This window comes from Micropterus salmoides, unplaced genomic scaffold, assembly GCF_014851395.1.
Source record: "Micropterus salmoides isolate LMB-PRFRI ecotype aquatic unplaced genomic scaffold, ASM1485139v1 Ms_hic_scaffold_16, whole genome shotgun sequence".
Lineage (NCBI taxonomy): Eukaryota > Metazoa > Chordata > Actinopteri > Centrarchiformes > Centrarchidae > Micropterus > Micropterus salmoides.
In genome coordinates, this window is record NW_024040707.1 from 21,158,721 (window position 1) to 21,168,558 (window position 9,838).

Here is a 9,838-nt window from a genome sequence, read left to right on the forward strand (position 1 = left end):
AGTCTGAGGTCTTTCTGCTTGTTCTTGTTCCATGTTGCAATATTTAAAACTGAACTGTCGTCAAACTTTTGCCAAATGTAACCATTGTCTTGTTTTGTAGATGCATATTCACATTCATCACACGTGGCTGGTGGCTGCTTTACAATAAAAGACACCCTGTGCAGCAGTAGGAGATTTTTCCCCCAAATATCATGTGTGTAAGCTAGACATTTTGAATCCAAGGCAGCCTAGAAACCAGACAAATCTGTGAGCTCATGTTTGATTTGCTTTTGCCTGACACCCCTCCCATTCAGACATATTTCCACCCATCCTGGGTCCGGTCAGGCCATTCACAATCATTTATTGAATATGGGGCGGGTTTGATACAATAACTGACAGAGCATCGAGGCCACTGATGTGGAACTTTTTCTGATGAATCTGCTATTAGGTCTAAAGCTTTTGTTGATAAGAAAGATGTGTTTGGCGTACTTCTGACAGGATTTGGTAAACCACATTACACATTCCGTTGCTACGATTTGTTGTAGGTGTTTCAAATTGCATCCAGATAACGCTCTTGGAAATCGAGAATGAACTGACAGGTTTCAATATAGTTATATATAGTTTGATAATATCGAAGTGAAGGACTTTTCAAGCATGGCTGCTAGGAAAGCAATTTTTTATAAATTTTTGGAGAAATCTTTTTGTAGAAGATAGTAAACCATTATCATTCAGCCAAGCTGAAATGAAAGGGAAAGCTAAACAAGAGTCTCTTTACACATTTGATAGCTGCATCAGAAGAATCCATGCTATAAGTGCAGCTCTAAGTTAGAGGTATTATTTTCTGTTTACAATAAATTATGGAGTAACTAAAGCTGGCTGGCAAACTCCAACTTATTGTAACTGGTCATGAGCTGTCCTCAGCTGTAAGTTATAGTTATTAGTTATGTATTTGTTTATGGACTACATATGGGCCTACTTGTGGAATTAAAAGCTCTGGTTGATCAATCTATAGTGAACAAGGCAAATAAGTTGGTTAAATAGAGAGGAAATGTCCAGCAGTAACAGCATGCATGTATTCTATTGTGTTTATTTCAGGATTTTCTAAAGGCATTATTTCTAAACCTCACACTGTTGAATTGGTGGAGTGTGCAATTTCCTCTTGCAGTGCGACCACAGATAGAGGGGCCTTTTTAAGGGTGACAAAGCGGAATCTCTTATTGGAATCCTCTCCGTGACATCCCACTTTTTAGACAGAAGGAATTATGGGCTGATCAGTCGGAGAGAGAGAGAGAGAGAGAGGATGGCCTGATACAGCGGTGGCGGCACAGAGCAACTGTAATTTCAAACATGCATTATTCAACAACGCTGTAAGATTTGCAAAGCTTCAAGATTATTTACACTTTGAAAAAGTATTGGCAGGGCAATTGCAGGCATGTCCTATAGAGCCCAGAGCTAATATCTCAGCATTTGAGAAGAGATACAAGTTTTGTAAAATTGAGCATCCACAATGTATATCGTATGAGCTTTTCCATCATTATTAGTTGAAACCACTGACCATGAATAATAAACAAAACGTCAATAAGATTTAGATAAGAATTATTGAGAAGACATTTTTTATCTTGCCTGATGTTTATTTACAGCAGTCAGTATTGTTCTTTTGTATACTCATGTGGGTTATTTTTGCAGTAGTGTCCCCGTGTCCAGGCCTTTACATTCATTATGGTAATTATCCATGGCAGGCAGTGATGACTCCTACATGCTGTGTGTCCACTGAGCTGCCATCACAAGAAGGCCATGGCCCACGCACTGTGGCCTGCATTAACACACATTGTGCTGTCTACGTGTGTGTGAGCCTGTGTTTATTTGTGTCTACGTGGCCCTGCTACAGGCATTCCCTACAAATATAACTCAAGCTCTCTGTCCTTCTTTTTCTAAGTCTTCCTCTCGCTCTCTTTATCCTTTCTGTCTCAGTCTGTGTCGGGGCACTGGGTGTGATGCTAGGGCTCTGTAGCTGTAAGCGTAAACATCTCTCCATCTCTACATGGAGACAAACAGGGCGGCATTATCAGGCAGAGGGACAGACCCTGCATTCAATCTTCAACTATAAAATAACCCTCTACCACCTCCTCATTGACATTCATGAAGTGAAATAGCAGCTTGGAAAAGAACAGGTGGTCTGTTTGCAGTCTTATTCGTCTCATTTGCTTAATCAAACATCACTAGAATTTATCACACTTTGTGACTCTCCTTGTTCCTGCCTCATATGAGCTTATTCACACTGGACAATTCACAGTGCACTTGTTGACTTGAGGCATTCAGTTTTCAGTATGAATCACATGAAGGTGGTCAGCTTAAACAAATAATTAAAATTTTTGGAAATATGCTAATTTGCTTTCTTGCCAAGCGTTATATGAGAAGATTGATACTACTCTAATGTCCATATGCTAAATATGAGCCAGAGGCTTAACTTGGCTTAAAGACTGAAAACAGGGGGAAATAGCTAGCCAGACAATCTGCTAGCACCTATAAAGCTCATAAATTAACATGTTACATATATTTTGTTTGTTTAATCTGTACAAAAACAGCCTGGGGCCATTTGACAGTAGCTGATTTGGCCCGCCTCTGCATCTCTCTTTTTGGTTCTGGTTGGCCTATTAAGTCTCTGGTTAGGGTGCAGTTAGCAACTTTGGGCTAGGCAGTTAGGAGGGGGAACTCCATAGTCACTCAATATCCATGTGTATTGTGTAGTGTGTGACTCAGTCTGCCTTGTTTGGTTCTTTTGGATGCACTTAAAAGTATTTATCTCTAGTTTTATCTCTAGTTCATTTGCATGTGTTAAACATGGATATTAATAGTAATGCGGGAGACCAGGTATGGTTGTAACACTTTTTGCTTCAATAACTATAACTGAATATTTTAGCTAGAGTTCTCAAACTTTTATACAAACTACCCACATTTGTTTTCTACAAATTGCACCTATGCAATCTTCTACAAGAATATCACAGACCTCGTGGGTTTCCTCCGGGTGCTTCGGTTTCCCCCACCTTCAAAAACATGTTAGGTTCTCCAGTCAGTGCCATTGACCAATGGCACTGGCTCAGATCTGGAGTTGGTCCCCGGGTGCCGCACAGCGGCTGCCCACTGCTCCCTTGAGGGATGGGTTAAATGCAGAGAATGAATTTTGTATATGTGACAATGAAGTATACGTTACCTTACAACCTACCCCACTACCAGGGTATGTTTTTACACATGCTGGGGTAAGTTGTAAAAATTAGGCAAAATAAACAAAAACAGATGCCACACCATGTCATATGCTTCAAAAACAGGTCTATTGAAATAAAAAAAAAACAATGTTTCTCTCTCTGTGTAACAGACTATGTCTGATTGACTCGTGTGTGTATGTAAACTTGTCTAACAAGCTTACTTAACAGTTTGAGGGTTGAGATAGTACTTTTAAAGGGAAAATAATTAAAGTAGAGCAATTAAAATTGGAATTGATAAAGGAGGGGGAAAGCATGAGTCATTGTTGGCCAAGTGAATCTACTGGTGTTTATACTGGTTTTGATGTTGCCTAAATTTGATGTGAAAGACCCTGACACATTGTTTGCGTTGTTCGACAATGTGGCAGAAGTCAGAAGATGGCCCAATAGCCCTAAAACTTTGATGCTGCATAGTGTTTTCATGGGCCCAGAGAGCTGTTTCTGCCCTTTGTTCTCTTGAAAGTGGTAATTGTTACGTGGGTAGTGTGGTGTGGGGACAAAGAGGACCCAAACGCAGCGCTCTGAGCGAAGGAGGTTTATTTAGGGAAAAGGGGGGTTGAGACACTGGAGTGGAGGGAGAGGTGGATGCCGGGGAAACACTAGCACAGGGAAACCAACAGGACTGGGACCAGGGAGCCGGGGAACACTGGGGCCGGGGAAGAGAGGATGCAGGGGGGAACTGAGAGGACGCCGTGGGGGAAGCCCGAAGAGGAGAGGTCCGGAGGATGAACCCAGCCGACAGAACGGTTGACAAGGGTGAGTGAACCTGGGAGGGAAAACAGACAGAAAGACAGGGTTAGTGACTGGAGCGACAAAGTACAGGGAAAATGAGAGAAAACAAAAAACATGAGCGTCTGAACACAGAGGTGGCACCAGGTATGGAGCAACGACAATCAAGCGAGGATGGTGTGGAGAACCTGGGTTGAAATACAGGCAGGGATGAGGCTGATTGCTGGCAGGTGTGGCAGGCTGACGAGGTGGCTGAAGAGGTGCAGGTGCGGGTTGTTGGCTGGGCTCAGGAGCAGAGGGAGAGAGAGCACACAGGGGAGAAAACACAGGGAGGCAGACAGGGAACAGAAAACCGAGGAAAAAGCAGAACACTCACCGTCAGCCGGGCTGCCACCACAACAGGGCCCCCTCCTCAACAGACGCCTCCCGGCGGCCTTCCCACTGGACTAGGCGGGGCTTGGCAGACGAACGTCGGGGGGAGGAAGTCGCACTGGGGTCCGGCTGGTGGGGGTCCGGGGTCCAAACAAAACACAGGGAATTCAGAGAGGGTTTCAGGACTGGGAAGGGTCAGGCGAATGGGCAGGGCTGAACTGAGGACATAGGGCCAGACTGGGTGCCAGAGGGCAGAGCTGGGGGACCAGGGAGTTCAGACGGGGTGCCAGAGGGCAGAGCTGGGGGACCAGAGGGTTCAGGCCGACGTCCCGAGGGAAGAGCAGAGGGACCAGAGGGTTCGGGCGGACCAGGGGAGCCAGGGAGGTCTGGCGGTCGGCCGACCGGGGCTGGTGCCAAGGCCGGGGAGCTGGGCGTGGCGACCCCTCCAGGGGCCGGCAGCGAGACAGCGGCAGGGGGAGTCAGGGACGAGGCTGCCGGGCTGAGGGCGTTGGTGCGAGGAGCAGGGGTTGGCCGGACCACCGACAGGGCTGGTGTCGATCGGTCCGCCAACAGGGTACGAGGTGCGGGGGTCGGCTGGACCACCGGCGGGGCTGAGGCCGGTAGATCCACCAACAGGGTACGAGAGTACTGCGCTAGCAAGCTGGGGATCTGGACCAAACTGGGGGCTAGCCGGTTGGGGATCAGGAGGGATAGGCTGGAGGCTAGGGGCGCTAGCAGGCCAAGGGACAGGCTGGGGGCTAACCGACTGGGGATCAGGGACAGGCTGGGGGCCTGCGGCGCTAGCGGGCTGGGGATCAGGACCAGACTCGGGGCTAGCAGGCCGGGGACCAAGGGAGAGTGGAATAACAGGCAGGCTGGGTACCAGAAGGGACAGGCAGGGTGCTAGTGGCACTCGCAGACATGGGAACAGGCTGGGGGCTAGCGGCGCTAGCAGGCATGGGGCTAGCGGCAGGGGCCTGGCAGGACAGGGAGACGCTTCCCAGCCTGCAACTAGTGGGTCGGGAAGGAGTCCACTGGGGGCTAGAGGCACTAGCGGGGAGGTGGAAAAACCTGGCCAGCCACTCAGGGATGGAGTCCCTCAGCCATGGCCTCTGGGAGACTTTCACCTGGCCTTCACCTGAGAGGGAGAGAGAGCACACACAGGGGGGAAAACACAGGGAGGCAGGCAGGGAACAGAAAACAGAGGAAATAAAAAGGAGAAAAAAGGAGAAAAAAACCCCCAGGACACTCACCGTCAGCCGGGCTGCCACCACAACAGTAATTATGCTAAGGTTAAAGCTGCAGTTCTAAAAACTGGGACAAACAAACCCCTGTCAAATTTGCTCCTAATATTTTGGCTCATTTCACTCACTGGTGCTCTGCTACTGATGTAGACAATTATGAGGATTCATGTGATTTATTTGTTCAAGACTTCATTGCATGCCCACCTTGCTACTTATATTAATGAGAAAAAGGCAAAGACAGCATCTGCAGCCAGAGTTATGGCTTATGAAAATATTTTAACACATGAGTAGCACAGCAGAGACTGGCAGCAGAGGGAGAATTTCATGTTTAGGCCTAGTAAGTCTCTAGGTGTTGCCCATGAGCCTGCTCATGCTGCTGTGAAGCATGTTCCAGGGACAAATGGGAGGTTTTGATTCAGTCAAGATATGTCATTCATCAGTAAAGGCCCATTTATACTCCTGCGTAGGGTCTAGGGTATGTGCATCAATCTGCAACTTCACCCCCAAACGCTAGTTGGCAGTAGCGCTACAGCGTCCACTGTGTTGACCTTTGCCGGCCGAGCAGGCTAACGTCCGGTTTAGCGCTCCGCTAACGTAAATGGGGGTAAAATTATAAACGTGTGGCTGGGATACGAGATGCATGCTCCATTTGTCTCATATGCTTTTGTGTCTTTGGATGGAAAGGAGTAGATCCCAGCTAAAATTGTACAAGACACAGGGGCTACTACTGAGAGTTTTATTGTGGAGAACACCTGTACTGCTGCTGGAGGAATGGAGAATGCCTGTGCTTAGCATTGTGTTGGTTCCTCTGTGAGTGGCCTTGCATCTGTCCTCTGATCCGGTATATGGAGAAGTTACAATGGCAATGCATCCCTTGTTGACAATTCAAGGTGAAGACATTATCCTGGGGAATGACTTGGCTAGGGCGAAGGTTTGGTGAGACAGCCCACCGCCTAGTACGTGCGTTTACCTTTACAGGAGTCTGACGAACCACATGAGTGTGCTAAACAGCACCCTAATTTTTTTCTTCCTGTGCGATAACACATGCAAGGAGTGATGCTAAATCAGAGCAGAGCTCGTTTTCAACTCAACAATATTCCTAGTGGCTATTTTATAAAAAATGCTGTTAAGTCAGCGGGCTTGGTAGACAGCCTGTGGTGAGAAGGTAGACAATGTTGTTCAGCTTGTGGTGCCCTCAAAGTTCAGAGACCTTGTATTAAGCACATAACATGATGGGGTTGCGGGTCATGTAGGTGTATTGAAAACTTTTGACAGAGTACGTCAATATTTTTTCTGGCCTCATATGAAAAGGGGATGTAGCAATGTACCGTAAAACTTGCAACAACTGTCAGTTAACTGGAAAGCCCAATCAACAGATTAAGCCAGCTCCCATGTACCTAAATCAAGTAGTTGAGAAACAGTTTGTAAATCTGCTACTTGACTGTGTGGTTGCACTTTCAAAGAGTAAGACTGGTACTTATTGACAGTGATGTGTAAAAGTGCTCAGTATCCTTCCAGTTCCCCCGTTGTTCTCCATTAAAAACAACTTCCTTTATGACTACCTTTGGCATCCCAAAAGTGGTGCAAACGGACCTGGAGAGTAGAAAGTAAAGTAGTAAGATCATGTCATTGCTTATGAATTAATCTTTTTATTTGTTTGAGAAAGATTGTATTATTTCTTCTTTCAAATGTTACATAGTCTTGCTTTAAACATTTTGGATGCAGGTAACAAACTGTCACGCATTGCCATGTTTTCAGGCAGGAACAGGTTTTAGGACCCAAACCCTGTACACAGAGGCAGAACAGTCACAGTTTCTGAGTTTCTTATTTATTTAAGCCGACAAAAGTTACGTCCAGAATTCAACAAAGTTAGTCCATGGAACAGAAAGCAAAGTCCAAAACAATCCAGCAGTTATATATAACACTCCAACAAGCAACAGGGATCAGGAACAGACAGGTAACAGGCAGACACATGGCTAGAAGACATACATACAATGAACCAGCATCAGCTGAACAGAAGTGACACACATTTAAGCACAGGCTAATGAGGAGGGCGGGAGCACAAACAGGTGATGCTAATAATGACAGCAGACAGGCAGGCAGAGAGACAGCAGGGGGAAACAGACAGATACTAACAAGTTGCAAAACACAAGGCAAGAATCTAACTGGAACTCAGAACACAGAACAGACAAGACAGGCCAAGTAACAGGGAAACACAGGCAACTCCACAAGACAGAACAGACTAAGATAACTGAACAGAACAAGAAGACACAGAATTATCATAAGCAAATGAAAGACTAATCAGGCAGAGATCCCAATTACACTTAGCAGACAGGCAACAAGCATGAAACAAGAACCAGATAATAACAGAAAGAGACAGGAACTAAGGCAGGCATGTGTAGCAAGACGAGGGTGTGATTCTATTTAAATACGTAATAATAACTTAAATAAGTTGCCACCTGGGGAATTTCACCAATATTGATAGGTCACACAGGTTTGCATGAAATAAGGCCAGGGCAGAGAGTGTTTCACATTTAAACAAATAATTTTATTAACAAAATACTAATTAGGAACAACCAAACCAAAAGTAACTTAACAAAAAGAAAAAAACCATACCAACTACATATACCGATTAAGAAGGCATGCCATTACTGGATAAAATTAAAGTATGGGCCTAATAATTTAATATACAATATACTATTTAAAATACACAGTGGCTAAAAGGATAAAGCAAAACACACCAATCAAAACGTGCAAATCAATTAATTCAAACCAACCAAAATGAAAAACCGAAAATTGAAAATAACACACACACACACACACACACACACACACACACACACACAAAATGCCAACTGTATAAACTAAATATACAATAACTAGACCCAACCAACAAAGAGATGCTAAAACCGGCAAGCCCGCTTAGAGCCAAGCCGGAACTGGGCCGACCAGGCAGAGGGCAATCCCACAGGGGGAGAGAGAGCGACACCCAAAGCCAGACAGACAGACAGACTGAGCCGCCGTTCAAACCACCGCCGAGGCAGCAGTGCAGTCAAGGGAGCATTGTGTTTAACTGCGATGCACTAACCGCACACAGCAGACAGTTCCATCAGCATGCAAGCAGACAGCACACTTACCACATGGACCGAGAGCAATGTCGCGTGCATACAGGACGCCGACCGGCGACTCTGAACCCAGACAGCAAACATTATTGAAACTATGTTGAATCAGCATTCTGCTCTCAACGCTAATTTAATTGAATCATTTTGCACCATTTTTTAATATTGAAACAATGTTGAAATCATAGCTAACTAACAATCAATGTGACTTCAATGGTATTTCAACCAATCTTACTACTGAAACAACCTTGAAATCAAAGCCTAACTAAAAATCTATGTGACTTCAATGTTCTTTCAACCAATTTTACTATTGAAACTACGTTGAAATGATAGCCTAACTAACAATCAACGTGACTTCAATAGTATTTCAACCAATATAACTGTTGAAACAATGTTGAAACTATGTTGAATCAACATTCTACTGTCAACGCTAATTTCATGTTGATTCATCATCATTTTGCACCCTTTTTTAATATTGAAACAACGTTGAAATCATAGCTAACTAAAAATCAACGTGACTTCAATGTTATTTCAACCAATATTACTATTGAAACAACGCTGAAATGATAGCCTAACTAACAATCAACTTGACTTCAATGATATTTCAACCAATATTACTATTGAAATGATGTTGAAACTATGTTGAATCAGCATTCTGCTCTCAACGCTAATTTTTTAATACTGAAACGTCATAGCTAGCTAAAAATAACATGACTTCAATGTTATTTCAACCAATATTAAACCACAGAAAAGAGACTATAATATATTAAAAATGTATAAATGACACCGGGCAATTTAATCAGTTAAAAAATACAAGTTTATTTATGGAATAAAAAAAATTATTAACTACTCCTGTTCTGCTCTGTCCACCCATCAGCTCTGGTGCATAGGAACCCATTTTTGTGCTGCCTGGACAAAGTCAAAGACTTCTGTCCCCATTGGTTCAGTCAGGGCATCTATAGCAGAAAACATACAAACAAAACAACTTTCAGTAGTGAAAAGGATGTGAAGATGAACAATGTCAGTCGGGCTGAATTGGCGCTATATTATATATATAACAGTTAACTTACTTGAATTCACTAATGTTACCAATTTGCCAGTTTATTGTAAATGTAGACTGCCTGGCTGTGGTGGA